At 55.0% G+C, this 18,916-nt stretch overlaps 1 long non-coding RNA gene across 1 annotated transcript in view; it reads left to right on the top strand.

Moving 5' to 3' along the window:
• Window positions 1–5,105: 5,105 nt before the first annotated feature.
• LOC139240142 (uncharacterized) overlaps window positions 5,106–18,916 on the top strand; it is a 17,350-nt gene continuing 3,539 nt past the window's right edge. The window contains exon 1 of the long non-coding RNA XR_011588692.1: window positions 5,106–5,314. This is a non-coding gene — a long non-coding RNA (uncharacterized lncRNA). The remainder of the gene's footprint in view (window positions 5,315–18,916) is intronic.

Consider the following 18,916-nt stretch of genomic DNA (forward strand, 5'->3'; position numbering starts at 1 on the left):
AGGGTCCGGGGAGTGAGGGGGGGGGGGGCCCGGGGAGTGAGGGAGGGTCCGGGGAGTGAGGGAGGGAGAGGTCCGGGAGTGAGGGAGGGTCCGGGGAGTGAGGGGGGGGCCCGGGGAGTGAGGGAGGGTCCGGGGAGTGAGGGGGGGAGAGGGCCCGGGGAGTGAGGGAGGGAGAGGGTCCGGGGAGTGAGGGAGGGTCCGGGGAGTGAGGGAGGGAGAGGGCCCGGGGTGTGAGGGGGGGTCCGGGGAGTGAGGGAGGGGGGCCCGGGGAGTGAGGGAGGGCCCGGGGAGTGAAGGGGGGCCCGGGGAGTGAGGGAGGGTCCGGGGAGTGAGGGGGGGAGAGGGCCCGGGGAGTGAGGGAGGGAGAGGGCCCGGGGAGTGAGGGAGGGAGGCCCGGGGAGTGAGGGAGGGTCCGGGGAGTGAGGGGGGGAGAGGGCCCGGGGAGTGAGGGAGGGAGAGGGCCCGGGGAGTGAGGGAGGGAGAGGGTCCGGGGAGTGAGGGAGGGTCCGGGGAGTGAGGGAGGGAGAGGGCCCGGGGAGTGAGGGAGGGTCCGGGGAGTGAGGGAGGGAGAGGGCCCGGGGAGTGAGGGAGGGTCCGGGGAGTGAGGGAGGGAGAGGGCCCGGGGAGTGAGGGGGGGTCCGGGGAGTGAGGGAGGGGGGCCCGGGGAGTGAGGGAGGGCCCGGGGAGTGAAGGGGGGGCCCGGGGAGTGAGGGAGGGTCCGGGGAGTGAGGGGGGAGAGGGCCCGGGGAGTGAGGGAGGGAGAGGGCCCGGGGAGTGAGGGAGGGAGAGGGTCCGGGGAGTGAGGGAGGGTCCGGGGAGTGAGGGAGGGAGAGGGCCCGGGGAGTGAGGGAGGGAGAGGGTCCGGGGAGTGAGGGAGGGTCCGGGGAGTGAGGGAGGGAGAGCCCGGGGAGTGAGGGAGGGAGAGGACCCGGGGAGTGAGGGGGGGTCCGGGGAGTGAGGGAGGGAGAGGGTCCGGGGAGTGAGGAGGGGTCTGGGGAGTGAGGGAGGGAGAGGGTCCGGGGACTGAGGGGGGGCCCGGGGAGTGAGGGGGGGCCCGGGGAGTGAGGGAGGGAGGGGCCGGGGAGTGAGGGAGGGTCTGGGGAGTGAGGGCCCGGGGACCGGGGAGTGAGGGCCCGGGGAGTGAGCGAGGGTCCGGGGAGTGAGGGAGGGAGAGGGTCCGGGGAGTGAGGGAGGGTCCGGGGAGTGAGTGAGGGAGAGGGCCTGGGGAGTGAGGGAGGGCCCGGGGACTGAGGGAGGGAGAGGGCCCGGGGACTGAGGGAGGGAGAGGGCCCGGGGACTGAGGGAGGGAGAGGGCCCGGGGAGTGAGGGAGGGCCCGGGGAGTGAGGGAGTGAGGGAGCAGGGACCCTGGCACTAACCCCGGGGTCACAGGGCGGGGATCGGGAGCAGGAGCAGGGACCCTGGCACTAACCCCGGGGTCACAGGGCGGGGATCAGGAGCAGGGACCCTGGCACTAACCCCGGGGTCACAGGGCGGGGATCAGGAGCAGGGACCCTGGCACTAACCCCGGGGTCACAGGGCGGGGATCAGGAGCAGGGACCCTGGCACTAACCCCGGGGTCACAGGGCGGGGATCAGGAGCAGGGGCCCTGGCACTAACCCCGGGGTCACAGGGCGGGGATCAGGAGCAGGGGCCCTGGCACTAACCCCGGGGTCACAGGGTGGGGATCGGGAGCAGGGGCCCTGGCACTAACCCCGGGGTCACAGGGCGGGGATCAGGAGCAGGGGCCCTGGCACTAACCCCGGGGTCACAGGGCGGGGATCGGGAGCAGGGGCCCTGGATTCTGGCGCTGTGGGTGATATACCAGTCTTACCCTGGCGCTGTGGGTGAGGGAGTCTGGTGATTGTGGAGTAGCAATCTGTGAGCAGCACCTCGAGGTGAAGGGGACGGAGAAGGGGCAGACTGGGGGTGGGGAAAGGGTGCAGTGGTTTGCAGGAGGGGAAGGTATAGGGAGAGGGGAAGGAGTGGGGCGGGAAGCTGGAGGTGGAGGTAGGGTAGAGGGGGAAGGTGTGGGGGGGGGAAGGATAGAGGGGGGAGCTGGGGATGAAGAGGGGAAGGACGGGGGGGGGGGGGAGTGGCAGGGTGCGTGCAGCGGAGGCTACGGAGGGGAAGGAATGGGGGGGGAGGACGGAGGGGCGGGGGGCAGTGAGAGGGGGTACAGAGGAGGGGAGGGGCAGTGGGGGGTACGGAGGAGGGGAGGGGCAGTGGGGGGTACGGAGGAGGGGAGGGGCAGTGGGGGGTACGGAGGAGGGGAGGGGCAGTGGGGGGTATGGAGGAGGGGAGGGGCAGTGGGGGGTACGGAGGAGGGGAGGGGCAGTGGGGGGTACGGAGGAGGGGAGGGGCAGTGGGGGGTACGGAGGAGGGGAGGGGCAGTGGGGGGTACGGAGGAGGTGAGGGGCAGTGGGGGGTATGGAGGAGGGGAGGGGCAGTGGGGGGTATGGAGGAGGGGAGGGGCAGTGGGGGGGTACGGAGGAGGGGAGGGGCAGTGGGGGGTACGGAGGAGGGGAGGGGCAGTGGGGGGGTACGGAGGAGGGGAGGGGCAGTGGGGGGGTACGGAGGAGGGGAGGGGGGTTGGGGGGTATGGAGGAGGGGAGGGGCAGTGGGGGATATGGAGGAGGGGAGGGGGGTCGGGGTGTATGGAGGAGGGGAGGGGCAGTGGGGGGTATGGAGGAGGGGAGGGGCAGTGGGGGGTACGGAGGAGGGGAGGGGCAGTGGGGGGGTACGGAGGAGGGGAGGGGGGTCGGGGGGTATGGAGGAGGGGAGGGGGGTCGGGGGGTATGGAGGAGGGGAGGGGCAGTGGGGGGTACGGAGGAGGGGAGGGGCAGTGGGGGGTATGGAGGAGGGGAGGGGCAGTGGGGGGTACGGAGGAGGGGAGGGGAGGCTGCGAGAGGATTATGGAGGAGGGGAGGGGCAGTGGGGGGGTATGGAGGAGGGGAGGGGCAGTGGGGGGGTATGGAGGAGGGGAGGGGAGGCTGCGAGAGGATTATGGAGGAGGGGAGGGGCAGTGGGGGGGTATGGAGGAGGGGAGGGGCAGTGGGGGGTACGGAGGAGGGGAGGGGCAGTGGGGGGTACGGAGGAGGGGAGAGGCAGTGGGGAGGTACGGAGGAGGGGGGGGCAGTGGGGGGTACGGAGGAGGGGAGGGGCAGTGGGTGGTACGGAGGAGGGGAGGGGCAGTGGGGGGTACGGAGGAGGGGAGGGGCAGTGGGGGGTACGGAGGAGGGGAGGGGGGCAGTGGGGGGTATGGAGGAGGGGAGGGGCAGTGGGGGGTACGGAGGAGGGGAGGGGCAGTGGGGGGTACGGAGGAGGGGAGGGGGGTCGGGGGGTACGGAGGAGGGGAGGGGAGGGGAGGCTGCGAGGGGATTATGGAGGAGGGGAGGGGCAGTGGGGGGGTATGGAGGAGGGGAGGGGGGTCGGGGGGTACGGAGGAGGGGAGGGGGGTCGGGGGGTACGGAGGAGGGGAGGGGAGGCTGCGAGGGGATTATGGAGGAGGGGAGGGGAGACAGCGAGGGGGAGTTGGGGATCACTGTGTAGGCTCTGTTGTTGCTCAGGGATTGAGTCACTCAGTGAGTGCTGGCTCTCTGGGCTGTGAGTGTCTGCTCCTGTCCTGCCTGCTGTGATGCTGGGATTTTGAACTGCAGCAGATGTTCCTGTCTGTGGTGTGGGCCAGGATTGAATCGTCAGGCTGTGAGTGAGTGAGTGAGTCAGCCTTGAACACACTGGGCACTTTGTACTTTACTCAGTGACGGAAGGCAGGCATGTGAATTATTGCTTTGTTAGTCTGTTGCTGAGCATTCAGCCTCTGGATCACGAAGCAACGTTTTGCAATCGCGACAGTGCGAGGTGCTGGGTCGATGTGAATCTTCAGTCAATAGAACCTTCTCCCACGTCACATCTCCCCGACAGGCTCCCAGTGTCTTTGGGTTATAGCCATCACAGGTACTGACATTTCTTCACATCCAAGGGACCCTCCTTCATGGGTCAGCACTGACAGTGAGTGATCGCTGGTGGGAATCCTCTCCAACTCTCCCTGTACCCCTCCAAAACTTCACCTGCACCAATCCAGCCCATTAACTTTACAGCAGGAGTCACTGGGCAAGTGATCAGGTGCAGGAACCCTGGCTGATTTCCCCTCTCTCTAACCCAGGGGTCACTGGGCAGTGATCAGGAGCAGGAACCCTGGCTGATTTCCCCTCACTCTCTAACCCAGGGGTCAGTGGGCAGTGATCAGGAGCAGGAACCCTGGCTGATTTCCCCTCTCTAACCCAGGGGTCACTGGGCAGTGATCAGGAGCAGGAACCCTGGCTGATTTCCCCTCTCTCTCTAACCCCGGGGTCACTGGGCAGTGATCAGGAGCAGGAACCCTGGCTGATTTCCCCTCTCTCTAACCCAGGGGTCACTGGGCAGTGATCAGGAGCAGGAACCCTGGCTGATTTCCCCTCTCTCTAACCCAGGGGTCACTGGGCAGTGATCAGGGGCAGGAACCCGGGCTGATTTCCCCTCTCTCTAACCCAGGGGTCACTGGGCAGTGATCAGGGGCAGGAACCCGGGCTGATTTCCCCTCTCTCTAACCCAGGGGTCACTGGGCAGTGATCAGGAGCAGGAACCCTGGCTGATTTCCCCTCTCTCTCTAACCCAGGGGTCACTGGGCAGTGATCAGGAGCAGGAACCCTGGCTGATTTCCCCTCTCTCTAACCCAGGGGTCACTGGGCAGTGATCAGGACCAGGAACCCTGGCTGATTTCCCCTCTCTCTCTAACCCAGGGGTCACTGGGCAGTGATCAGGAGCAGGAACCCTGGCTGATTTCCCCTCTCTCTAACCCAGGGGTCACTGGGCAGTGATCAGGACCAGGAACCCTGGCTGATTTCCCCCTCTCTCTAACCCAGGGGTCACTGGGCAGTGATCAGGACCAGGAACCCTGGCTGATTTCCCCTCTCTCTCTAACCCAGGGGTCACTGGGCAGTGATCAGGAGCAGGAACCCTGGCTGATTTCCCCTCTCTCGAACCAAGTGCTGTTTTGAAAGTTGAGATAAAGTTTGAAAGTGTTTAAAGCATAGAAATGAAACCATTTCTCTTCCCCAACAGATAGTTTCACATTCGGGTTCCCACACAGCCGAATTGTAAAGATCGTTTTTTCTCTGGAGTCCAAAGCTAATCTTGGGCGAATCCAACACCAACCATCCCACTCTGGAGCTCGTAAAACGTTTGACACTCGAAACTTTCAGTTTGCTGGCCAGCTGATCAGATTATCGAAATGTTCTTCTTATCTTGGCAGTGTCATTGATTACTCGTGTAATGGTAAGTGTGTGAACTTTAAACAGTACTGGTGGGTACAGGTCTGTCACTGTATAACACTGGGGTACAGTACTGGTGGGTACAGGTCTGTCACTATAACACTGGGGTACAGTACTGGTGGGTACAGGTCTGTCACTGTATAACACTGGGGTACAGTACTGGTGGGTACAGGTCTGTCACTGTATAACACTGGGGTACAGTACTGGTGGGTACAGGTCTGTCACTGTATAACACGGGGGTACAGTACTGGTGGGTACAGGTCTGTCACTGTATAACACTGGGGTACAGTACTGGTGGGTACAGGTCTGTCACTGTATAACACTGAGGTACAGTACTGGTGGGTACAGGTCTGTCACTGTATAACACTGGGGTATAGTACTGGTGGGTACAGGTCTGTCACTGTATAACACTGGGGTACAGTACTGGTGGGTACAGGTCTGTCACTGTATAACACTGGGGTATAGTACTGGTGGGTACAGGTCTGTCACTGTATAACACTGGGGTACAGTACTGGTGGGTACAGGTCTGTCACTGTATAACACTGGGGTACAGTACTGGTCGGTACAGGTCTGTCACTGTATAACACTGGTACAGTACTGGTGGGTACAGGTCTGTCACTGTATAACACTGGGTACAGTACTGGTGGGTACAGGTCTGTCACTGTATAACACTGGGGTACAGCACTGGTGGGTACAGGTCTGTCACTGTATAACACTGGGGTACAGTACTGGTGGGTACAGGTCTGTCACTGTATAACACTGGGGTACAGTACTGGTGGGTACAGGACTGTCACTATAACACTGGGGTACAGTACTGGTGGGTACAGGTCTGTCACTGTATAACACTGGGGTACAGTACTGTTGGGTACAGGTCTGTCACTGTATAACACTGGGGCACAGTACTGGTGGGTACAGGTCTGTCACTGTATAACACTGGGTACAGTACTGGTGGGTACAGGTCTGTCACTGTATAACACTGGGGTACAGTACTGGTGGGTACAGGTCTGTCACTGTATAACACTGGGGCACAGTACTGGTGGGTACAGATCTGTCAGTGTATAACACTGGGATACAGTACTGGTGGGTACAGGTCTGTCACTGTATAACACTGGGTTACAGTACTGGTGGGTACAGGTCTGTCACTGTATAACACTGGGGTACAGTACTGGTGGGTACAGGTCTGTCACTGTATAACACTGGGGTACAGTACTGGTGGGTACAGGTCTGTCACTGTATAACGGGTACAGTACTGGTGGGTACAGGTCTGTCACTGTATAACACTGGGGTACAGTACTGGTGGGTACAGGTCTGTCACTGTATAACACTGGGGTACAGTCCTGGTGGGTACAGGTCTGTCACTGTATAACACTGGGGTACAGTGCTGTTGGGTACAGGTCTGTCACTGTATAGCACTGGGGTACAGTGCTGGTGGGTACAGGTCTGTCACTGTATAACACTGGAGTACAGTACTGGTGGGTACAGGTCTGTCACTGTATAACACTGGGGTACATTACTGGTGGGTACAGGTCTGTCACTGTATAACATGTGTACAGTACTGGTGGGTACAGGTCTGTCACTGTATAACACTGGGGTACAGTAACTGGTGCGTACAGGTCTGTCACTGTATAACACTGGGGTACAGTACTGGTGGGTACAGGTCTGTCACTGTATAACACTGGGGTACAGTACTGGTGGGTACAGGTCTGTCACTGTATAACACTGGGGTACAGTACTGGTGGGTACAGGTCTGTCACTGTATAACACTGGGGCACAGTACTGGTGGGTACAGATCTGTCAGTGTATAACACTGGGATACAGTACTGGTGGGTACAGGTCTGTCACTGTATAACACTGGGTTACAGTACTGGTGGGTACAGGTCTGTCACTGTATAACACTGGGGTACAGTACTGGTGGGTACAGGTCTGTCACTGTATAACACTGGGTACAGTACTGGTGGGTACAGGTCTGTCACTGTATAACACTGGGGTACAGTACTGGCGGGTACAGGTCTGTCACTGTATAACACTGGGGTACAGTACTGGTGGGTACAGGTCTGTCACTGTATAACACTGGGGTACAGTACTGGTGGGTACAGGTCTGTCACTATAACACTGGGGTACAGTACTGGTGGGTACAGGTCTGTCACTGTATAACACTGGGGTACAGTACTGGTGGGTACAGGTCTGTCACTGTATAACACTGGGGTACAGTACTGGCGGGTACAGGTCTGTCACTGTATAACACTGGGGTACAGTACTGGTGGGTACAGGTCTGTCACTGTATAACACTGGGGTACAGTACTGGTGGGTACAGGTCTGTCACTATAACACTGGGGTACAGTACTGGTGGGTACAGGTCTGTCACTGTATAACACTGGGGTACAGTACTGGTGGGTACAGGTCTGTCACTGTATAACACTGGGGTACAGTACTGGTGGGTACAGGTCTGTCACTGTATAACACTGGGTTACAGTACTGGTGGGTACAGGTCTGTCACTGTATAACACTGGGGTACAGTACTGGTGGGTACAGGTCTGTCACTATAACACTGGGGTACAGTACTGGTGGGTACAGGTCTGTCACTGTATAACACTGGGGCACAGTACTGGTGGGTACAGATCTGTCAGTGTATAACACTGGGATACAGTACTGGTGGGTACAGGTCTGTCACTGTATAACACTGGGTTACAGTACTGGTGGGTACAGGTCTGTCACTGTATAACACTGGGGTACAGTACTGGTGGGTACAGGTCTGTCACTGTATAACACTGGGGTACAGTACTGGTGGGTACAGGTCTGTCACTGTATAACGGGTACAGTACTGGTGGGTACAGGTCTGTCACTGTATAACACTGGGGTACAGTACTGGTGGGTACAGGTCTGTCACTGTATAACACTGGGGTACAGTCCTGGTGGGTACAGGTCTGTCACTGTATAACACTGGGGTACAGTGCTGTTGGGTACAGGTCTGTCACTGTATAGCACTGGGGTACAGTGCTGGTGGGTACAGGTCTGTCACTGTATAACACTGGAGTACAGTACTGGTGGGTACAGGTCTGTCACTGTATAACACTGGGGTACATTACTGGTGGGTACAGGTCTGTCACTGTATAACATGTGTACAGTACTGGTGGGTACAGGTCTGTCACTGTATAACACTGGGGTACAGTACTGGTGCGTACAGGTCTGTCACTGTATAACACTGGGGTACAGTACTGGTGGGTACAGGTCTGTCACTGTATAACACTGGGGTACAGTACTGGTGGGTACAGGTCTGTCACTGTATAACACTGGGGTACAGTACTGGTGGGTACAGCTCTGTCACTGTATAACACTGGGGCACAGTACTGGTGGGTACAGATCTGTCAGTGTATAACACTGGGATACAGTACTGGTGGGTACAGGTCTGTCACTGTATAACACTGGGTTACAGTACTGGTGGGTACAGGTCTGTCACTGTATAACACTGGGGTACAGTACTGGTGGGTACAGGTCTGTCACTGTATAACACTGGGTACAGTACTGGTGGGTACAGGTCTGTCACTGTATAACACTGGGGTACAGTACTGGCGGGTACAGGTCTGTCACTGTATAACACTGGGGTACAGTACTGGTGGGTACAGGTCTGTCACTGTATAACACTGGGGTACAGTACTGGTGGGTACAGGTCTGTCACTATAACACTGGGGTACAGTACTGGTGGGTACAGGTCTGTCACTGTATAACACTGGGGTACAGTACTGGTGGGTACAGGTCTGTCACTGTATAACACTGGGGTACAGTACTGGTGGGTACAGGTCTGTCACTGTATAACACGGGGGTACAGTACTGGTGGGTACAGGTCTGTCACTGTATAACACTGGGGTACAGTACTGGTGGGTACAGGTCTGTCACTGTATAACACTGAGGTACAGTACTGGTGGGTACAGGTCTGTCACTGTATAACACTGGGGTATAGTACTGGTGGGTACAGGTCTGTCACTGTATAACACTGGGGTACAGTACTGGTGGGTACAGGTCTGTCACTGTATAACACTGGGGTATAGTACTGGTGGGTACAGGTCTGTCACTGTATAACACTGGGGTACAGTACTGGTGGGTACAGGTCTGTCACTGTATAACACTGGGGTACAGTACTGGTCGGTACAGGTCTGTCACTGTATAACACTGGTACAGTACTGGTGGGTACAGGTCTGTCACTGTATAACACTGGGTACAGTACTGGTGGGTACAGGTCTGTCACTGTATAACACTGGGGTACAGCACTGGTGGGTACAGGTCTGTCACTGTATAACACTGGGGTACAGTACTGGTGGGTACAGGTCTGTCACTGTATAACACTGGGGTACAGTACTGGTGGGTACAGGACTGTCACTATAACACTGGGGTACAGTACTGGTGGGTACAGGTCTGTCACTGTATAACACTGGGGTACAGTACTGTTGGGTACAGGTCTGTCACTGTATAACACTGGGGCACAGTACTGGTGGGTACAGGTCTGTCACTGTATAACACTGGGTACAGTACTGGTGGGTACAGGTCTGTCACTGTATAACACTGGGGTACAGTACTGGTGGGTACAGGTCTGTCACTGTATAACACTGGGGTACAGTACTGGCGGGTACAGGTCTGTCACTGTATAACACTGGGGTACAGTACTGGTGGGTACAGGTCTGTCACTGTATAACACTGGGGTACAGTCCTGGTGGGTACAGGTCTGTCACTGTATAACACTGGGGTACAGTGCTGTTGGGTACAGGTCTGTCACTGTATAGCACTGGGGTACAGTGCTGGTGGGTACAGGTCTGTCACTGTATAACACTGGAGTACAGTACTGGTGGGTACAGGTCTGTCACTGTATAACACTGGGGTACATTACTGGTGGGTACAGGTCTGTCACTGTATAACATGTGTACAGTACTGGTGGGTACAGGTCTGTCACTGTATAACACTGGGGTACAGTACTGGTGCGTACAGGTCTGTCACTGTATAACACTGGGGTACAGTACTGGTGGGTACAGGTCTGTCACTGTATAACACTGGGGTACAGTACTGGTGGGTACAGGTCTGTCACTGTATAACACGGGGGTACAGTACTGGTGGGTACAGGTCTGTCACTGTATAATCCTGGGGTACAGTACTGGTGGGTACAGGTCTGTCACTGTATAACACTGAGGTACAGTACTGGTGGGTACAGGTCTGTCACTGTATAACACTGGGGTACAGTACTAGTGGGTAGAGGTCTGTCACTGTATAACACTGGGGTACAGTACTGGTGGGTACAGGTCTGTCACTGTATAACACGGGTACAGTACTGGTGGGTACAGGTCTGTCACTGTATAACACTGGGGTACAGTACTGGTCGGTACAGGTCTGTCACTGTATAACACTGGTACAGTACTGGTGGGTACAGGTCTGTCACTGTATAACACTGGGTACAGTACTGGTGGGTACAGGTCTGTCACTGTATAACACTGGGGTACAGCACTGGTGGGTACAGGTCTGTCACTGTATAACACTGGGGTACAGTACTGGTGGGTACAGGTCTGTCACTGTATAACACTGGGGTACAGTACTGGTGGGTACAGGACTGTCACTATAACACTGGGGTACAGTACTGGTGGGTACAGGTCTGTCACTGTATAACACTGGGGTACAGTACTGTTGGGTACAGGTCTGTCACTGTATAACACTGGGGCACAGTACTGGTGGGTACAGGTCTGTCACTGTATAACACTGGGTACAGTACTGGTGGGTACAGGTCTGTCACTGTATAACACTGGGGTACAGTACTGGTGGGTACAGGTCTGTCACTGTATAACACTGGGGCACAGTACTGGTGGGTACAGATCTGTCAGTGTATAACACTGGGATACAGTACTGGTGGGTACAGGTCTGTCACTGTATAACACTGGGTTACAGTACTGGTGGGTACAGGTCTGTCACTGTATAACACTGGGGTACAGTACTGGTGGGTACAGGTCTGTCACTGTATAACACTGGGGTACAGTACTGGTGGGTACAGGTCTGTCACTGTATAACGGGTACAGTACTGGTGGGTACAGGTCTGTCACTGTATAACACTGGGGTACAGTACTGGCGGGTACAGGTCTGTCACTGTATAACACTGGGGTACAGTACTGGTGGGTACAGGTCTGTCACTGTATAACACTGGGGTACAGTCCTGGTGGGTACAGGTCTGTCACTGTATAACACTGGGGTACAGTGCTGTTGGGTACAGGTCTGTCACTGTATAGCACTGGGGTACAGTGCTGGTGGGTACAGGTCTGTCACTGTATAACACTGGAGTACAGTACTGGTGGGTACAGGTCTGTCACTGTATAACACTGGGGTACATTACTGGTGGGTACAGGTCTGTCACTGTATAACATGTGTACAGTACTGGTGGGTACAGGTCTGTCACTGTATAACACTGGGGTACAGTACTGGTGCGTACAGGTCTGTCACTGTATAACACTGGGGTACAGTACTGGTGGGTACAGGTCTGTCACTGTATAACACTGGGGTACAGTACTGGTGGGTACAGGTCTGTCACTGTATAACACGGGGGTACAGTACTGGTGGGTACAGGTCTGTCACTGTATAATCCTGGGGTACAGTACTGGTGGGTACAGGTCTGTCACTGTATAACACTGAGGTACAGTACTGGTGGGTACAGGTCTGTCACTGTATAACACTGGGGTACAGTACTGGTGGGTACAGGTCTGTCACTGTATAACACTGGGATACAGTACTGGTGGGTACAGGTCTGTCATTGTATAACACTGGGGTACGGTACTGGTAGTACAGGTCTGTCACTGTATAACACTGGGGTACAGTACTGGTGGGTACAGGTCTGTCACTGTATAACACTGGGGTATAGTACTGGTGGGTACAGGTCTGTCACTGTATAACACTGGGGTACAGTACTGGTGGGTACAGGTCTGTCACTGTATAACACTGGGGTAGAGTACTGGTGGGTACAGGTCTGTCACTGTATAACACTGGGGTACAGTACTGGTCGGTACAGGTCTGTCACTGTATAACACTGGTACAGTACTGGTGGGTACAGGTCTGTCACTGTATAACACTGGGTACAGTACTGGTGGGTACAGGTCTGTCACTGTATAACACTGGGGTACAGCACTGGTGGGTACAGGTCTGTCACTGTATAACACTGGGGTACAGTACTGGTGGGTACAGGTCTGTCACTGTATAACACTGGGGTACAGTACTGGTGGGTACAGGACTGTCACTATAACACTGGGGTACAGTACTGGTGGGTACAGGTCTGTCACTGTATAACACTGGGGTACAGTACTGTTGGGTACAGGTCTGCCACTGTATAACACTGGGGCACAGTACTGGTGGGTACAGGTCTGTCACTGTATAACACTGGGTACAGTACTGGTGGGTACAGGTCTGTCACTGTATAACACTGGGGTACAGCACTGGTGGGTACAGGTCTGTCACTGTATAACACTGGGGTACAGTACTGGTGGGTACAGGTCTGTCACTGTATAACACTGGGTACAGTACTGGTGGGTACAGGTCTGTCACTGTATAACACTGGGTTACAGTACTGGTGGGTACAGGTCTGTCACTGTATAACACTGGGGTACAGTACTGGTGGGTACAGGTCTGTCACTGTATAACACTGGGGTACAGTACTGGTGGGTACAGGTCTGTCACTGTATAACGGGTACAGTACTGGTGGGTACAGGTCTGTCACTGTATAACACTGGGGTACAGTACTGGCGGGTACAGGTCTGTCACTGTATAACACTGGGGTACAGTACTGGTGGGTACAGGTCTGTCACTGTATAACACTGGGGTACAGTCCTGGTGGGTACAGGTCTGTCACTGTATAACACTGGGGTACAGTGCTGTTGGGTACAGGTCTGTCACTGTATAGCACTGGGGTACAGTGCTGGTGGGTACAGGTCTGTCACTGTATAACACTGGGGTACATTACTGGTGGGTACAGGTCTGTCACTGTATAACATGTGTACAGTACTGGTGGGTACAGGTCTGTCACTGTATAACACTGGGGTACATTACTGGTGGGTACAGGTCTGTCACTGTATAACATGTGTACAGTACTGGTGGGTACAGGTCTGTCACTGTATAACACTGGGGTACAGTACTGGTGCGTACAGGTCTGTCACTGTATAACATGTGTACAGTACTGGTGGGTACAGGTCTGTCACTGTATAACACTGGGGTACAGTACTGGTGCGTACAGGTCTGTCACTGTATAACACTGGGGTACAGTACTGGTGGGTACAGGTCTGTCACTGTATAACACTGGGGTACAGTACTGGTGGGTACAGGTCTGTCACTGTATAACACTGGGGTACAGTACTGGTGGGTACAGGTCTGTCACTGTACAACACTGGGGTACAGTACTGGTGGGTACAGGTCTGTCACTGTATAACACTGGGGTACAGTACTGGTGGGTACAGGTCTGTCACTGTATAACACTGGGGTACAGTACTGGTGGGTACAGGTCTGTCACTGTATAACACTGGGGTACAGTACTGGTGGGTACAGGTCTGTCACTGTATAACACTGGGGTACAGTACTGGTGGGTACAGGTCTGTCACTGTATAACACTGGGGTATAGTACTGGTGGGTACAGGTCCGTCACTGTATAACACTGGGGTACAGTACTGGTGGGTACAGGTCTGTCACTGCATAACACTGGGGTACAGTACTGGTGGGTACTGGTCTGTCACTGTATAACACTGGTGTACAGTGCTGGTGGGTACAAGTCTGTCACTGTATAACACTGGGGTACAGTACTGGTGGGTACTTGTCTGTCACTGTATAACACTGGGGTACAGTACTGGTGGGTACAGGTCTGTCACTGTATAACACTGGGGTACAGTACTGGTGGGTACAGGTCTGTCACTGTATAACACTGGTGTACAGTGCTGGTGGGTACAGGTCTGTCACTGTATAACATGGGTACAGTACTGGTGGGTACAGGTCTGTCACTGTATAACACTGGGGTACAGTACTGGTGAGTACAGATCTGTCAGTGTATAACACTGGAATACAGTACTGGTGGGTACAGGTCTGTCACTGTATAACACTGGGGTACAGTACTGGTGGGTACACGTCTGGGGGTACAGTACTGGTGGGTACAGGTCTGTCACTGTATAACACTGGGGTACAGTACTGGGGGGTACAGGTCTGGGGGTACAGTACTGGTGGGTACAGGTCTGTCACTGTATAACACTGGTGTACAGTGCTGGTGGGTACAGGTCTGTCACTGTATAACACGGGTACAGTACTGGTGGGTACAGGTCTGTCACTGTATAACACTGGGGTACAGTACTGGTGGGTACAGGTCTGTCACTGTATAACACTGGGGTACAGTACTGGTGGGTACAGGTCTGTCACTGTATAACACTGGGGTACAGTACTGGTGGGTACAAGTCTGTCACTGTATAACACTGGGGTACAGTACTGGTGGGTACAGGTCTGTCACTGTATAACACTGGGGTACAGTACTGGTGGGTACAGGTCTGTCACTGTATAACGGGTACAGTACTGGTGGGTACAGGTCTGTCACTGTATAACACTGGGGTACAGTACTTGCGGGTACAGGTCTGTCACTGTATAACACTGGGGTACAGTACTGGTGGGTACAGGTCTGTCACTGTATAACACTGGGGTACAGTCCTGGTGGGTACAGGTCTGTCACTGTATAACACTGGGGTACAGTGCTGTTGGGTACAGGTCTGTCACTGTATAGCACTGGGGTACAGTGCTGGTGGGTACAGGTCTGTCACTGTATAACACTGGAGTACAGTACTGGTGGGTACAGGTCTGTCACTGTATAACACTGGGGTACATTACTGGTGGGTACAGGTCTGTCACTGTATAACATGTGTACAGTACTGGTGGGTACAGGTCTGTCACTGTATAACACTGGGGTACAGTACTGGTGCGTACAGGTCTGTCACTGTATAACACTGGGGTACAGTACTGGTGGGTACAGGTCTGTCACTGTATAACACTGGGGTACAGTACTGGTGGGTACAGGTCTGTCACTGTATAACACGGGGGTACAGTACTGGTGGGTACAGGTCTGTCACTGTATAATCCTGGGGTACAGTACTGGTGGGTACAGGTCTGTCACTGTATAACACTGAGGTACAGTACTGGTGGGTACAGGTCTGTCACTGTATAACACTGGGGTACAGTACTGGTGGGTACAGGTCTGTCACTGTATAACACTGGGATACAGTACTGGTGGGTACAGGTCTGTCATTGTATAACACTGGGGTACGGTACTGGTAGTACAGGTCTGTCACTGTATAACACTGGGGTACAGTACTGGTGGGTACAGGTCTGTCACTGTATAACACTGGGGTATAGTACTGGTGGGTACAGGTCTGTCACTGTATAACACTGGGGTACAGTACTGGTGGGTACAGGTCTGTCACTGTATAACACTGGGGTAGAGTACTGGTGGGTACAGGTCTGTCACTGTATAACACTGGGGTACAGTACTGGTCGGTACAGGTCTGTCACTGTATAACACTGGTACAGTACTGGTGGGTACAGGTCTGTCACTGTATAACACTGGGTACAGTACTGGTGGGTACAGGTCTGTCACTGTATAACACTGGGGTACAGCACTGGTGGGTACAGGTCTGTCACTGTATAACACTGGGGTACAGTACTGGTGGGTACAGGTCTGTCACTGTATAACACTGGGGTACAGTACTGGTGGGTACAGGACTGTCACTATAACACTGGGGTACAGTACTGGTGGGTACAGGTCTGTCACTGTATAACACTGGGGCACAGTACTGGTGGGTACAGGTCTGTCACTGTATAACACTGGGTACAGTACTGGTGGGTACAGGTCTGTCACTGTATAACACTGGGGTACAGCACTGGTGGGTACAGGTCTGTCACTGTATAACACTGGGGTACAGTACTGGTGGGTACAGGTCTGTCACTGTATAACACTGGGTACAGTACTGGTGGGTACAGGTCTGTCACTGTATAACACTGGGTTACAGTACTGGTGGGTACAGGTCTGTCACTGTATAACACTGGGGTACAGTACTGGTGGGTACAGGTCTGTCACTGTATAACACTGGGGTACAGTACTGGTGGGTACAGGTCTGTCACTGTATAACGGGTACAGTACTGGTGGGTACAGGTCTGTCACTGTATAACACTGGGGTACAGTACTGGCGGGTACAGGTCTGTCACTGTATAACACTGGGGTACAGTACTGGTGGGTACAGGTCTGTCACTGTATAACACTGGGGTACAGTCCTGGTGGGTACAGGTCTGTCACTGTATAACACTGGGGTACAGTGCTGTTGGGTACAGGTCTGTCACTGTATAGCACTGGGGTACAGTGCTGGTGGGTACAGGTCTGTCACTATAACACTGGAGTACAGTACTGGTGGGTACAGGTCTGTCACTGTATAACACTGGGGTACATTACTGGTGGGTACAGGTCTGTCACTGTATAACATGTGTACAGTACTGGTGGGTACAGGTCTGTCACTATATAACACTGGGGTACATTACTGGTGGGTACAGGTCTGTCACTGTATAACATGTGTACAGTACTGGTGGGTACAGGTCTGTCACTGTATAACACTGGGGTACAGTACTGGTGCGTACAGGTCTGTCACTGTATAACACTGGGGTACAGTACTGGTGGGTACAGGTCTGTCACTGTATAACACTGGGGTACAGTACTGGTGGGTACAGGTCTGTCACTGTATAACACTGGGGTACAGTACTGGTGGGTACAGGTCTGTCACTGTACAACACTGGGGTACAGTACTGGTGGGTACAGGTCTGTCACTGTATAACACTGGGGTACAGTACTGGTGGGTACAGGTCTGTCACTGTATAACACTGGGGTACAGTACTGGTGGGTGCAGGTCTGTCACTGTATAACACTGGGGTACAGTACTGGTGGGTACAGGTCTGTCACTGTATAACACTGGGGTACAGTACTGGTGGGTACAGGTCTGTCACTGTATAACACTGGGGTATAGTACTGGTGGGTACAGGTCCGTCACTGTATAACACTGGGGTACAGTACTGGTGGGTACAGGTCTGTCACTGCATAACACTGGGGTACAGTACTGGTGGGTACTGGTCTGTCACTGTATAACACTGGTGTACAGTGCTGGTGGGTACAGGTCTGTCACTGTATAACACTGGGGTACAGTACTGGTGGGTACTTGTCTGTCACTGTATAACACTGGGGTACAGTACTGGTGGGTACAGGTCTGTCACTGTATAACACTGGGGTACAGTACTGGTGGGTACAGGTCTGTCACTGTATAACACTGGTGTACAGTGCTGGTGGGTACAGGTCTGTCACTGTATAACACGGGTACAGTACTGGTGGGTACAGGTCTGTCACTGTATAACACTGGGGTACAGTACTGGTGAGTACAGATCTGTCAGTGTATAACACTGGAATACAGTACTGGTGGGTACAGGTCTGTCACTGTATAACACTGGGGTACAGTACTGGTGGGTACACGTCTGGGGGTACAGTACTGGTGGGTACAGGTCTGTCACTGTATAACACTGGGGTACAGTACTGGGGGGTACAGGTCTGGGGGTACAGTACTGGTGGGTACAGGTCTGGGGGTACAGTACTGGTGGTACAGTTCTGGGGGTACAGTACTGGGGGTACAGTACTGGGGGTACAGGTCTGGGGGTACAGTGCAGGTGGTACAGGTCTGGGGGTACGGGTCTGGGGATACAGTACTGGGGATACAGTACTGGGGGTACGGGTCTGGGGGTACAGGTCTGGGGGTACAGTGCTGGTGGTACAGGTCTGGGGGTACAGTACTGGTGGGTACGGGTCTGGGGGTACAGTACTGGTGGGTACAGGTCTGTCACTGTATAACACTGGGTACAGTACTGGTGGGTACAGGTCTGTCACTGTATAACACTGGGGTACAGTACTGGTGGGTACAGGTCTGTCACTGTATAACACTGGGGTACAGTACTGGGGGTACAGGTCTGGGGGTACAGTGCTGGTGGTACAGCTCTGTGGGTACAGTACTGGTGGGTACAGGTCTGGGGGTACAGTACTGGTGGTACAGGTCTGGGGGTACAGTACTGGGGGTACAGGTCTGGGGGTACAGGGCTGGTGGTACAGCTCTGTGGGTACAGTACTGGGGGGTACGGGTCTGGGGATACAGTTCTGGGGGTACAGTTCTGGGGGTACAGGTCTGGGGGTACAGGGCTGGTGGTACAGTACTGGTGGGTACAGTACTGGGGGTACAGGTCTGGGGGTACAGTACTGGTGGGTACGGGTCTGGGGGTACAGGTCTGGGGGTACAGTACTGGTGGGTACGGGTCTGTGGGTACAGTACTGGTGGGTACAGGTCTGGGGGTACAGTACTGGTGGGTACGGGTCTGGGGGTACAGTACTGGGGGGTACGGGTCTGGGGGTACAGTACTGGGGGGTACGGGTCTGGGGGTACAGTACTGATGGGTACGTGTCTGGGGGTACTGGTCTGGGGGTACAGGTCTGGGGGTACAGTACTGGTGGGTACGGATCTGGGGGTACATTACTGGGGGGTACGGGTCTGGG

Source organism: Pristiophorus japonicus, chromosome 30 (genome assembly GCF_044704955.1).
Source record: "Pristiophorus japonicus isolate sPriJap1 chromosome 30, sPriJap1.hap1, whole genome shotgun sequence".
Taxonomy (NCBI): Eukaryota; Metazoa; Chordata; class Chondrichthyes; family Pristiophoridae; genus Pristiophorus; species Pristiophorus japonicus.